Genomic DNA, 13,965 nt, shown 5'->3' with positions numbered 1-13,965 from the left:
GAGATTACTTTGATGGTAAACTTTTTTTTTTTTTTTTTTGCGGTACGCGGGCCTCTCACTGTTGTGGCCTCTCCCGTTGTGGAGCAGAGGCTCCGGACGCGCAGGCTCAGCGGCCATGGCTCACGGACCCAGCCACTCTGCGGCATGTGGGATCTTCCCGGACCAGGGCGCGAACCTGTGTCCCCTGCATCGGCAGGCGGACTCTCAACCACTGCACCACCAGGGAAGCCCTGATGGTAAACTTTTGAGAGATGTTTCAAATACTGAAATGATCTAACTTGGACAGTTGCCTAATTATCAATTTGGTCAACTAATCCTAATTGCTATCACTCTACTTAGGCCGGCAAGTATTATAAATCTGTATGAAAAACAGACTTTAGATAATATACTATTGAGTTATAAAAACCAACAAATATTAAGGCATTTAATAAAGGCTCATTCATATAATTCCATCTGAGTTTTGCTTTGCTTACTTGAAAAACTGTAAGTGCTATAGTATTCCTGGTTAGTACTGTGTGGCTTGTAAAAGACTGGTCACCTCAAGTATTAATGTTTGCTAGAAGTTATTTGGACTCTATGAAAACTGGAATAATTGATTTCATTTATTCAGTTTTATTAATAAAACTAAAAACTTAATTCTAACATTAAAATGTAATTTAAAATTCACTTACTTATATAGAGTTGTTCAAATTTTACATTGTACTATTTTTCCATTTTATAAATCCAAAAAATAGTTTATTACTTAACAATTTATTATGGTGTCATATAGGTCCAGAAAGCAAGCCTCCCACCTAAGTTAAATGTGATCTTTAATTAAACATCTCTAAGTGTTTCTGATGCCTTTAGATTTACTGTACTTGATCTATGACCAAGTACACAGAATAAGTATTTCTTCCAATACACATGAAAGCTAATAGAGTTTTTCTATCATGAGTGTATGAGAGAAATAAAAAGTCAATCACCTTGTGAATGAATTTTAAATTTGGCAGTCAGTGGGTTTTTGAACATTATTGCGTCAGGATATTTTATTAGAAATCCCTGCACTTATATACCTGATTAAAGCAATTCATCACTACCCTTTCCATCTGAAGAAGTTTCACTGACTGAGAGTTAATTTACTGTATAGACTATGATTTTGTAGGGCCTGAACCTTTTGTTCATGAGTTAGTTAACAATACAATTTTATTGATATTTCTTTTTAGCCTCACATGCATGCTCCATTTTATTGGAATGAATAATTAATTAAGTAAACCATTCGGCTTCGTGAATTACAAAAGAAAAAATACTATAATGTTTGTATTTATCATCGCTCTGGCAGTCAAGTATTGTACAAGTATTAGAAAAAAAGAATCCTGAATAAATAAAAGCCCATGAATAAATGTGTATGTTTCAATATGTTTAAACAGTAGAGAGACTAATTTTTCAGTTTCAGATACTGAAAATAATGATGAGGAAGCTGAATGAACAGCTCAATTTTTCAGTTGTGACTTTTAATTACTGTTGCTTTTGTTGTTTTTCTTTTCTGTGCTCAGCACCAATAGTGAGTCTTGACCGTTGCCACATCTTGCATCTGGCGAGCGCAATTTTAAGAGAAACTCTAAAATCATCAACTTATCATAAAATGTGATTATTCTAATAAAGACAGTTTAATAACCTTTTAATAGAGAAATTGGTTTGTTTAATCCCACTGAATTCTGCTGCTTTTCTCTACAACCATGGAGCTCACTCTTTCATCTGTTAAACATGAAGGCTGACTGCAAAAAGCTGGGAAAACACTGGGGAGTGGAAGGTGAACAAAAAAAGATCAATGTTCTTGAGGTTTATCCAAGAGGGCCCTTAATTCCAGTTGAAAGGACTCTTAAAACATCATACCCCAGTCTCTACTTCTCTTAAAGATTTTTGGTGCATTTTGTTTCATTTTAATAATTTTCTTATTTATCTCATGTTCAATTTATTATGTTCTGCTTGTTTTTATATCTATACAAACTTGTATTTCAATTTTGTAAGTCATAAATGTTATAATTCTTTCAATCGCATAACGGTGTTATTCTCTCTCCACCACCCTCCTCCATAACCTAAGTTTTCTGTCTTTGTTGTTGTTCATGTTCCAAATAGACTTATTTTTTATACTCAAGCTAAGTGAAAGAGAAACTAATGGTTAGGAACCTGGCCAAAAAATTGTTGTAATTTTTTGGCTACTACTAGGCTTTATAATTAAGTTTAGATTCACAAGATTCATTCTTAGGAAGGACACTTGACCGAAGAAGGGGGCCATAAACCACCTTTAAGCAAAAGCACAAATCTGAAATCCTATGGGCAATAATTATTATTTTGAACACTATCAATTTCTTGCCTTCAAGATGGATGCATCAATTTTTCCCAAATGTATTCCATTATTTGTGTTACTTTCAGTGTTTAGAAAAAATAAATTTTACTGAATGCCTCTAACTTTACTTATATAGGCAAAACCTAACTTAATTGACTCTTTACAAGAAATTTGTGGTGAGATCCCCATCTTAACAAATGCAGTAACTGACACACAGAAATAAATTAGACAGTTTCTCTAGCTAGAAAAGAGCTGAACAGAGGATCAAAACCCTTGTGGTGGCAGAGGGAGTCACTGGGAACTACAGCTGCTTACCTGCCCTGCAGGCGTCAAGAAATGTGTTAGCTGGGGCTTCCCTGGTGGCGCAGTGGTTGGGAGTCCGCCTGCCGATGCAGGGGACATGGGTTCGTGCCCCGGTCCAGGAAGATCCCACATGCCGCAGAGCGGCTGGGCGCGTGAGCCATGGCCGCTGAGCCTGCGCGTCCGGAGCCTGTGCTCCGGAACGGGAGAGGCCACAACAGTGAGAGGCCCGCGTACCGCAAAAAAAAAAAAAAAAAAAAAAAAATGTGATAGCTGTACGTCAATACAGTGCGGTGAACTGGAAATTCCGGTGAGACTGAGTTCAATTAAAACTCTTATAAACACGTTAAACTTATTCACAAATAGAAAAATATGTCTCAAGAAAACAGAACAGTAGTATACTCAGCATGGTGTAGTTGTTAAAAATATGAATGTGCCAGTCTAGGTACCTGAGTTCCAACCTTGCCTCTGCTTCTAATTTACTGTGTGATTTCCACTTAATTTACCTTTCCAAAAGTCTGTCTTTTTATGTGTATCACTATAAAATGCTGTTTCTATATCATAAGTTTGTTTAAAGAACTGAATGAAAAATCACAGAGCATAGGGCTTATTGCAGGGTAAATGTCCAATAACTACTAGTTGTTGCTTTCCTTTATGTGAACTAAATTGTAATGAAGTAAATATATGTTTTCTTTTTTCCTAACTTTGTGAAATTAAGTCAAAGAATGAAACATTACAAAAATACAATTCTATCAATGTGTAAAAATACACTTGAGGGCTTCCCTGGTGGTGCAGTGGTTGAGAATCTGCCTGCTAATGCAGGGGATACGGGTTCAAGCCCTGGTCTGGGAGGATCCCACATGCCGTGGAGCAACTAGGCCCGTGAGCCACAACTACTGAGCCTGCACGTCTGGAGCCTGTGCTCCGCAACGAGAGAGGCCGCGATAGTGAGAGGCCCGTGCACCGCAATGAAGAGTGGCCCCCGCTTGTCACAACTAGAGAAAGCCCTCGCACAGAAACAAAGACCCAACACAGCAAAAATAAATTAATTAATTAATAAACTCCTACCCCCAACATCTTCTAAGAAAAAAAAAATTCCACTTGAGATACAGGGTCCTAAAATTTTCCTTCAATGGATACATGATTTATAGAAGTTAGTTCAAAAGAAATATAGGGGAATGAGTAATAAGAGACTGTGTTTAGGGAATGTACAAGCATAAAAAGAGGTTTAGGTAACTAAGTCCAAGGACCTCAGTACAGACCACCCACCTGTGAGCTCAGCTTTTCTCTGCATTCATTCTCAGGCAGGCTTGCTCCTTAAGAAGTGCAAGGTACTAGGAAATCCAGTCTTATATACCTTAAATTCAAGAAGAAAAAATGATTTCTTTCATGATCATTTTTTAATTATCCCTAATTAGCTCTATTTGGGTCACATTCCTGAACCAATCAATGTAAGATGTGGGATGAAATATATAGATTTTCCAAGCTTAAATGAGCTTAACCTCACACCTAGTTATGCAGTATGGCCCAATCAAATTACCTGGACTTTGGGAAGATTAGTGGTTCTCCAAACACAATTGATGATATTGTCAGAAGTTTAAATGTATGCCTGGTTGTTTAACAACAAACCAACCAACAAATTAAAACAAAACTAAGTCAAGGAGTGTCACAGCACTTGCATATACTTGAGGGTTGAATTTAAAATGGACTAGACCGGAGAGTATTGCAAATCTTGATGTAATAGATGCCAGGGGTCTGAGCTCAGATACAATAATGAAGAAGAAAAGTTTAAAATTATAGATATTTAATATTAAGGTCAGTGAATGGAAAAGATGTTTAATGAATAAGAAGAAGACATCAAGAATAGCTCCTAGACTTCCAGATGGGCCTGATCTGGAGTAATGAAAACAGAAATGGAGCAGTTGTAGGAAATGAGAGCTTGATATATCCCAGAAATTAGGCTAAGTGCTTTCTTACATAAATTATTTCTGTTTAATCTGCATGAAAACAGTAATGAAGTATTCAGTCTATTTGACAGAAAAGTATACTAAGCCTTATAAAGAACTTTTATAAAACCCCTAAGACTGGAGCTAAAACTTTCTTATAGCCCTCTTTCTGTGACAAGATAAGAAATATATACATATTTCCAGTGAATAAATATCAATATATCCAATGGGTAACAGAGGTAGATTTAAAATACCCTGAACAGAATATGTAAGAAAATTTTATTGAGATAGGAATGTGAAATATGTAAATAACATTTAATGCATAGCAGCTTTACTAACAAAACTAGCCCTTCAATTCAAAAAGGCCATATTTTTCACCACTGGAAACTTTAAAAAATCTATATATATATGTCAACATATATATTCATCTAATTTGTTAATGTTTTTGCTTCCTCCATGTGTGTGCATGGATAACTGGTGTGTACAACACTGGTGCATATTTTAATTAAATCAGTCTCAACAGATTAAGAAAACTTTATGTATTATTTTTCACTCTTAATATTCTGCATTGTCTATAAGCATCTGAAATCAGTTATCAGTCCATAATCTTTTCCAAATAATTTTCTGAATTAATTCATGGGCAATTCTTACACGGTTCTTCTGATTGTAAACCAAGAACACATTCATATTAGTTTTGTACTTTCTCCCTTCTCCCCACATTTTAGTGAAACTGCTTTTAATCAGATCACCGAACTCCTGTCAGATCCATTCTTCTTGGGCCATGTGAGAAGTGTCCCACCCCCGCCAAGTCTCCCAAACCAAATTCCTTTCTTCAGCACGATCCACCTAGCCAACACTTCATTTTTCATAGGTCTTTTCACTTTCAAAGTCATACTATTCAATGGGAAAATGAGATAAAAACACCATCTGTGTCCCCCTGTAAATTAATTCAATTTACTAGATAAAATTGCAGGTTTATTTTAGCAGGATCACTTGTTCCTGCACCAGTCCGAAGGGCGTAGGGGTTGACAGGTTTGATAAATCTTGGCATGCTCTCTGGCATTTCTTGGTAAAACATTTCTGAAAAGCGAGACATTTCCAGATTAGCTTCATGTGGGTGTTGTCTCTTAAAATTCTGACCTTATTTTTCAGAAACTGTCGCTTAACTTCCCAAAGAGTTAGGAGATTATGCCACGATTTACAGTAAGTTAGTGGTTTCATTGTCGTGGGTGCTGCTGTTGCTGTTTTTATCCTTTGCCTCTGGATGTCCTAAGAAGCATAAAGAAAAGGAAACTTCTTACCTATCAAATAGGCTATTATTTCTGCTCTTTTAAGTCAGTGATATTAATTCCTTGTCAAAGATAAGGAAGGTTTCAATACTGCTTTTTTATCACTGTTATTCCTTAACATCATTTACAGATTATCATCCCATTATACCTCCATGCAGCTTTTTTTTTTTTTTTTAAAGAGCTGGGACTTTTAAATTTAATTTTTCATTGAAGTATGGTTGACCTACAATGTTTCAGGTGTCCAGCAAAGTGATTCAGATATATATTATTCTTTCTCAGATTCTTTTCCATTATAGCTTATTACAAGATATTGAATATAGTTCCCTGTGCAATATAGTAGATCCTTGTCATTTATCTATTTTATATATAGTAGTGTGTATATGTTAATTCCAAACTCCTAATTTATCCCTCCCTTCTCTCTTTCCCCCTTTTTAAAAAATATCTTTATTGGAGTATAACTGCTTTACAATGGTGTGTTAGTTTCTGCTGTATAACAAAGTGAATCAGCTGTATGTATACATATGTCCCCATATCCCCTCCCTCTTGAGCCTCCCTCCCACCCTCCCTAACCCACCCCTCTAGGTGGTCACAAAGCAACGAGTTGATCTCCCTGTGCTGTGCGGCAGCTTCCCACTAGCCTTTCTGACTTACTTTACTCTGTATGACAGACTCGAGGCTCCATGCAGCTTTAATGCAATTCTCTAAAAGTGTTATCTCCCTATTGTGACATAGATCACATGGATGTTAAACTGGATTCCTGCATTTGTTCCTAGTTCTTTCACCCAGAGATCCTGGTCAAAGGAAATTCAGTAAAGCCTGTCCAATTTAAATTAGTCCCAGATTTTTAATTTTCAGTTGGATATTTTTATTACTGGTTACAGTAAAATAAGTATGAATTTAGTAGACTTTTAGTCCTTGCAAGGTTATGACTAGTAGTATCTGAGAGGTATTTGCAGCGAACTGATTTCTCACTTTAATATGGAGTTAATCTGAAAAAATAACCAGTGATAATTCTTTGCTTTTTGGTTGTAATATAACTAATAGCATTCCATTAGGGTTATTCACTGGTAAAATAAACACGAGCTCCTAGGGAGAGCTGGTGGTAGGACTAGCTAATGCTGTTGCCCCTGCCATCTCTTTGATGTAGCAGCCAAGTTTTCTGTGGCCTGCACTGTGGTTTGTGAGATGTGCAAAGCTTCTGGGTAATCTGGTAATCTAGTGGAGGAATCAGTGAGAATGTTAGAAATAATAATTTAGGGTGAATGTGAAATATATGCAGGAAATGGTGGAAAAAGTTAAGAAAGTCTAGACATCATGTAAACTGTGTTTTATGTTTGTTTGTGATATCTTGTTCTATGGATAAATCAGGATTTTTAAAATTTATTTTATTGTTTGGTAGCACTATTTTATTTTGCAATAAACCCTTTGAGCCGCAATAAAATAAAATATAGGGAAGTTCATGTTCATTTACTAAACTTCTGTTTCTTAAGAAAGTCGATTTTAACATATAATTTGCATATAATTTTTATTGGCACTCGTAGTCTACCACAGAGGCTCCAATGATATTGATTCTATAAATGTTTGAAGATGCATCAGTATCTACTTTGAAAGTTCTTACTATTTTAATGATTGTCTAGAGATCACTGTGTAAAGTACACAACTGCTGAAATTGCATTGGCATATGACATAATTTTTCTCATTTAAATAAAATATAGTTTTTTATGTGTCTGTGTGGTCCTTCCACAGAAAGAGAGTTAGGGGTAGAAATGGTTTATTTGGGGCATGGAGATGTAATGCCTGTGCAGTAAACAGAATAATACTCACCCCCTGCCCCCCGCAAACGGCCATGTGCTAATGGTAATCCTTGGAACTTTTGAATATTTTGAATATACTACTTAATCTGGCAAAAGGGACTTTGTAGATATAATTAAACATCTTTGATTCTTATAGGTAAAAAGAGGGAGGCAGGTGGATCAGAGTTAAAGTGATTTTAAAATGCTGTGCTTCTGGCTTTAAAAATGAAGGAAGAGGGCTTCCCTGGTGGTGCAGTGGTTGAGAGTCCGCCTGCCGATGCAGGGGACATGGGCTCATGCCCCAGTCTGGGAAGATCCCACATGCCGCAGAGTGGCTGGGCCCGTGAGCCATGGCCGCTGGGCCTGTGCATCTGGAGCCTGTGCTCCACAACGGGAGAGGCCACAACAGTGAGAGGTCCACATACTGCAAAAAAAAAAAAAAAAAAAAAATGAAGGAAGAGACCACAAGCAAAGGAATGCAGGCAGTCTGTAGCATATGGAAGAGGCAAGTAGATGGATTCTCTAACAGAGCCTCCAGAAAGAATGAAGTTCTGTCAACACTTTGATTTTCAGCCTACTAAAAACCATTTTGTACTTCTGACTTCCAAAACTGTAAGATAATAATTTGATGTTATCCTAAACCACCAAGTTTTGTATTTTGTTACAGAAGTAATAGGACACTAATAGAATCTGTGAAAGATAGGGAGAAAGGAGGATCTGCTGGAGAAAGGCTTCAGACTGCAACGCAGATATGACACCTGTGAAAAAGGTAGTATTCATTTGCTCAGACTATCATAGCAAAATACCCTAGATTTGGTGACTTAAATAACAAAACTTTTTTATCACAGTTCTGGAGGCTATAAACCCAAGATTAAAGTTCTGGTGGGGCTGGCTTCCTCTGGCTTCCTCTCCTTGGCTTGCAGATAGCTACCCTCTTGCTGCCTCTTCACATGGTCATTCCTCTGGTGTCGCTCTTCTTATAAGGACAACAGTCATAATGGATTAAGACCCCACTGTGATGGCCTCATTTAACTTAATCACCTCTTTAAAGGCTCTGTCTCTAAATACAGTCACACTCTGATGTATGAGAGTTTAGGGCTTCGACATAATGGATTTGAGGGACACATTATTAATTCCGTAACAGGGAAGAAAAAGAATTGGCAGACACTGACACAGATTTCAGTGTAAATCTGACAAAGTCTCAGTAAAACCAATTGTCCAGAATAAAGATTGCCCAATAAATGAGTCTCAATTTGTGCAGAAATCATCAGGCCCTAGTATTTCATTGTGTTCAGTCATTGTCTGTGGCTTCCCTGAAAGAGAGCAGGGCCTCAGCTCAAATGCTGCAGGAGGTCCCAAATGGTGCAGCTGGAGACTGTTATCTAAATACATTCCTCCCAGAAAGAAAGGCACCTTTTTTCTGAAGGCAAATCAAAATGGCACATCTCCATTACTGCCACAATTAATTTTGCTCTTTTTTTATTCCAATTTTTCTTGTGCACATATGAAATGTGAAACAATAGCTCTTAACATCTTGGCATTATTAGCAGAATAACTAAATGTTGCCAGTTTTATAACATGCTATACGACAGATGCTTCAAATACAGAATCAGTTAACTTAATATCAATAATGGTTTATATTGTAATGGAATGTTTATAAAGCTTTTGGAAGTTTATTCTTCAAAGGTGAAGTTTTGTTATTATTGTAAATAGTATTATAACCTCAATTAAAAGATTTAACATTGAAGACAAAATTACTTGTCTTTGAGATGATAATTAGAAAACAAATATTAATATAGCACAGCATCATGATAAAAAAACCTGTTGTTAATAAATTAAGAAACCTATGGAATAGAAATATACTTGGAATTGTTTGTCATACACAAATGTGCATCTCTATAAAATACAACATTCTAACAATCAATGTAGAAGTTACAGTTGTCAAAATATACACATAATTTATAAGTAGACAGGATAACTATACTACAAAATTTTGGGACAAAGCTAAAGTTTAATGTAAAATTATATTTTCTTTTTGCTGCCATCACCAACTGGACTTTAGAAATGTTTAAGCTTTTGAATAACTATTTGTTTAATAAACTTATGTACATATTACAATGATACTGATTTTTAATGTCTTGCAAATTGAGAAATTTTATTCAAAATGAGTTGGAAAATTTTAACAAAATAGCTATTGGATACAGCACCAAAAATATTTTTTAGCTTTTTAGTCTTAGAGAACTGTGATTGGTGGAAACAAAGCTTTCAAACAAGAAGATATTAACAGCTATTTACAGAAGGGCAAAATGATAAAATCTGCAATCATATATAAGATTTCCTGCTTATATATATTTAATTAATATCTTAGCTTTTGAGAAGAATACTTGGATGCAGCCCCCATTTCACTGGGTATATTTATAGTCTGTACCAGAATGGAATTAAATTGAGAAAACCTGTGATTTTGCAGCATTTAAGTTTGGCAAACATTAAAAATATCTAAAATATAGACAAGAGTTTTAACGAGTTTTTCATTGTGAAAATTTGGATTAGATATTTTGCTGAATGAAAGTAAGAGACACTACCTGTGTGAATATTTGGGCTAAAATATTTATATATTTCAATATTGAAAAAATATAATTGATAACATCAATCTAACAAAATGTAGCAGAATTTGCTCTGAGCTACCTCAAAAACTATGAGGAAATTGTTTCATCAATTAAACGTATTATGTCAGACAGAGAAGAGTCAACTGAAGATTCTGTAATTTCAAACTAACCATAAAATGTAACTTTGAAGAATATTTCAAGCAAAATTTTTTAAAAATGAGAGACTATTTATAAAAATATGGCCTTCCAAAAAATGCCAGTGATAATGTACTGTGGACAAAATAGATAAGAGACTAAGTAAACTACAAGATTATATGTGAAGATAATAATTCTGCTTATGTTTTGTCTTAATATTCAGAAAATTGATATAAACTAGGTTTTAAAATTTTGATTTTGCTTTAACGTGCAACATATCCATATATATGAGACAGTTCTAATTTTGAAAATAGTTTATGCATAGAAATATACTTTAGGTCAATGAATACAACTCAACAAATTTATAGATCAATAAATATTTCAAATATTGTATATTTTAAATTATTTAATTACTCCATTTCATTCTTAAAAATAGCTCACTATAGGCAATAATTTACATGGGCTTGCCATGTATAAGGGTTTTGAAACATATTTTTCTGATTGTCATGCTTGCAAAATGAAGAAAGGGCCTGGTAGTCAATTTTATGTGTAATTAAAAAGCAATTTAGTAAGAAAATAGAAGATTTTTCTCTTTACTAGATGGTAACATTGACTGCAGGAGTTTATGCATTCCCAGTGATTTAAACTTGGTTTCATTGAGGGAAATTTCCTGGTGGTCCAGTAGTAGGACTCCATGCTTTCACTGCCAAGGACCAGTGTTCAGTCCCTGATCTGGGAACTAAGCTCCCTAAGGCAGTGTGGCATGGCCAAAAACAAACAAACAAACCCTTGGTTTCATTGAGCAAGATAAAGTAGCTAAGACAATAAAAATAGGTATAATTTCTAACACTCAAGCCTTAAAGCAAAAAAAGGCAATAGGAAAAAATGTCCCCGCTTCTTATTAATAAAATTTGAGATCATGTATTGGTGATTCAGAGGCCACTTCAGGAGATCTTAAAACTTGAAGGAAAGTACATATAGTAATTGAATAGAGTTTGGAGAAGCCTGCTACAGGGTCCAACTTTGACAATGAATGCAGTTTGTGGGATTCCCACTTTAAAAAAGCAACTGAAGAATCAATGTCAGCAGCAACCACACTTTGATCTGAGAGGCATCGCCTTAATTGTATCTGTCACCAGCTACATTCACCACGGACATCAGGAAGTTAAGCGTATCCTTCATTGGGACCAACTTTAGGGGAATGACTATTCGGTGACTTTACTTACTTGTTCATTTCTCCTTTCAAATGTATAGCCTTATTCTCTTTAAAAAAAAAACCCAATGTCAAGAATATTCAATTCAGTTGTCCTATGATGGTGGGTTAGTTAAAATTGGAAGTAAATGTGCTTTTTTTTCCTCCCTAAACCTTAATTCTTCTCACTAACTCAGGCCTTGAGAATTCTTCTCTGAATAAAGAAAAAAAGAAAACAAGTAGAAGATTGGAGATAACAGCGAATAAGGTTTAGGCCTTGTTGAAATTAGCCCCCCCGGGCTGGAAATAAGACGGGTAAAGAGATGAGTACACTTGGGACTTATTGCTGCCTGGGATGGTCATCCTCATAGCAATTACTGAGAAAAAACAATATTACAGAGTCAGAGTCCTCCACTGTGTTTTTCTGCACATCTATTACTTTATTATGCTTAAGCGACTAACTCCTGGACAGGTAATGTAACTTTATTGCATACATGAAATAGATCCTGTAAGCTGGTTGATACAGCAGCCTTTTGTGCCATAGGGAGAAAAGGTCAGCTCTTTGTTAGAAAACACATTTTGCTGCATTTTCTTCTTATTCAAGGCAGGACAAAATGTGATCATAAAAATCAACAAATATTAAATCGTGAAAATCATAGAGAATATGTTCTCTGACTTCATAGAGAATTAAGCTAGAATTCAATAACAAAAATAACTGAACATCTTCAAATGTTTGAAAACTAAACACTGCATATTTTATTAATTCATGAACTTACAGAAAATATTTTTAACGAAATAATAACGAAAACATTACATACCAAAACTTGTGGGATATAGTTAAAGGTTTTCTCAAAAAGAAATATTGAACCTTCATTTTGTATAATAGAAAAGAGGATAAAAATAAAGTGTACAACTACAGAAATTAGAAAATATTATCTAATTATACTCAAGAATAATAAAGATAAAAGCATAAATAAGTGATAGAGAAAATAGTACAATAGAGTGGATTTTAAAAGGCAAATCTGGAGTTTGAGAAGTCTAATAAAATTGAAATATGCTGGGAAAGATCACAGAGAAGAAGGCAGAGTAATCAATATCAGAAATTTTTAAAAAAAGGTGATATCACTTCCTATGCAGCAGACATCAAAAAGATAATAAATGGTTTAGGAAACGCTTATGGCAGTAAAATTTAAAATTTATATTAAAAATAAATTTATAGATAAACATAGTTTACCAAACTGACACAAGAACTGAAAAATCTGCCTTGTCCTATATGCATTATGGATATTCATTACATACATAATCCATAAAGAAAACACCAGATGGTTTCACCAATGATAGCTTCCAAACATTTAAGGAATCATCACCACCAATCCTACTCAACTAATCCTGAGAATATAATATTAAATATTTTCCAAATTGTTATTAAAAAACACATAAACTGTGATATCAAAACCTGACAAAGATTTTATAACTGGAACTGGAGAGGGATTTTTCTCAAAATATTAGCACACTGAATTAAGCAGTGTATATCAGTATATTATAATCAGATAATTTTGTATTTATTCTAGGAAAGCAAAGATGAAATGTCATTTGAAAGTCAACTTGTTTAATTTCTCACTACTTGAAGAAAAGAAACAATTTAATAACTAAACAAGATATAGTAGGTGATGATAAATAAAGTTGATTAAAATGAAATAGGGGGATGTGATCAGAGCTTCAGTGAGAGAGGACAAAATATTGCTTGAAATTTAGAAAAAGTCTCTGAAGAGGTAATGTTTAAGCTAAGATGGCAATGAGGAAAAGCCCCGGCCACAGGGACATCTGGTGGAAGAACATTCTGTGTAGAAAGCACAGTTCTTGCACAGACGCTTTGAAGAAGAGAAAAAAGCCCATGAGTGTGCTGTTTTTGCATCAGCATTTAAACAGATACAAGTCGCTAAAAGGTATTTTCTTTTGTACACACTCTAGTTACTACCCTGATTTTCTTCAGATTATCACAACCTTCTTAAAGAATTCTAGTCTACTCTCCTATATCTTCAGTTTTCATTAACCCAATGCAATGTGGCTTCCTTACCAGTAATTCCATAAAAACTGATACTCAGGGTTCATTACCATGTTCTCATTTATTGCTAACCTATACCATCTTCCTAGGTGATCCCATTCACACATATGATGACACCAGTGAAGACTCATAATCTGAAATTTCAGCAGGACAGATTCTCTCCTCAGACTCATCTTTATGACTTCCTACTAGACTTCCTCAATGATTCATACAAAACTAAACTCAGAATGTTCTTTAGTGAATGTCACTATTATTAAAATACAGTTGATTTACAATATTGCATTAATTTCAGGTATACAACAAAATGATTCAA

The sequence above is a fragment of the Monodon monoceros genome, unplaced genomic scaffold (genome assembly GCF_005190385.1).
Source record: "Monodon monoceros isolate NGI ecotype Baffin Bay Population unplaced genomic scaffold, NGI_Narwhal_1 Super_Scaffold_20, whole genome shotgun sequence".
In the NCBI taxonomy this organism is placed as follows: domain Eukaryota; kingdom Metazoa; phylum Chordata; class Mammalia; order Artiodactyla; family Monodontidae; genus Monodon; species Monodon monoceros.
Note: the sequence above shows the minus strand (reverse complement) of the source record.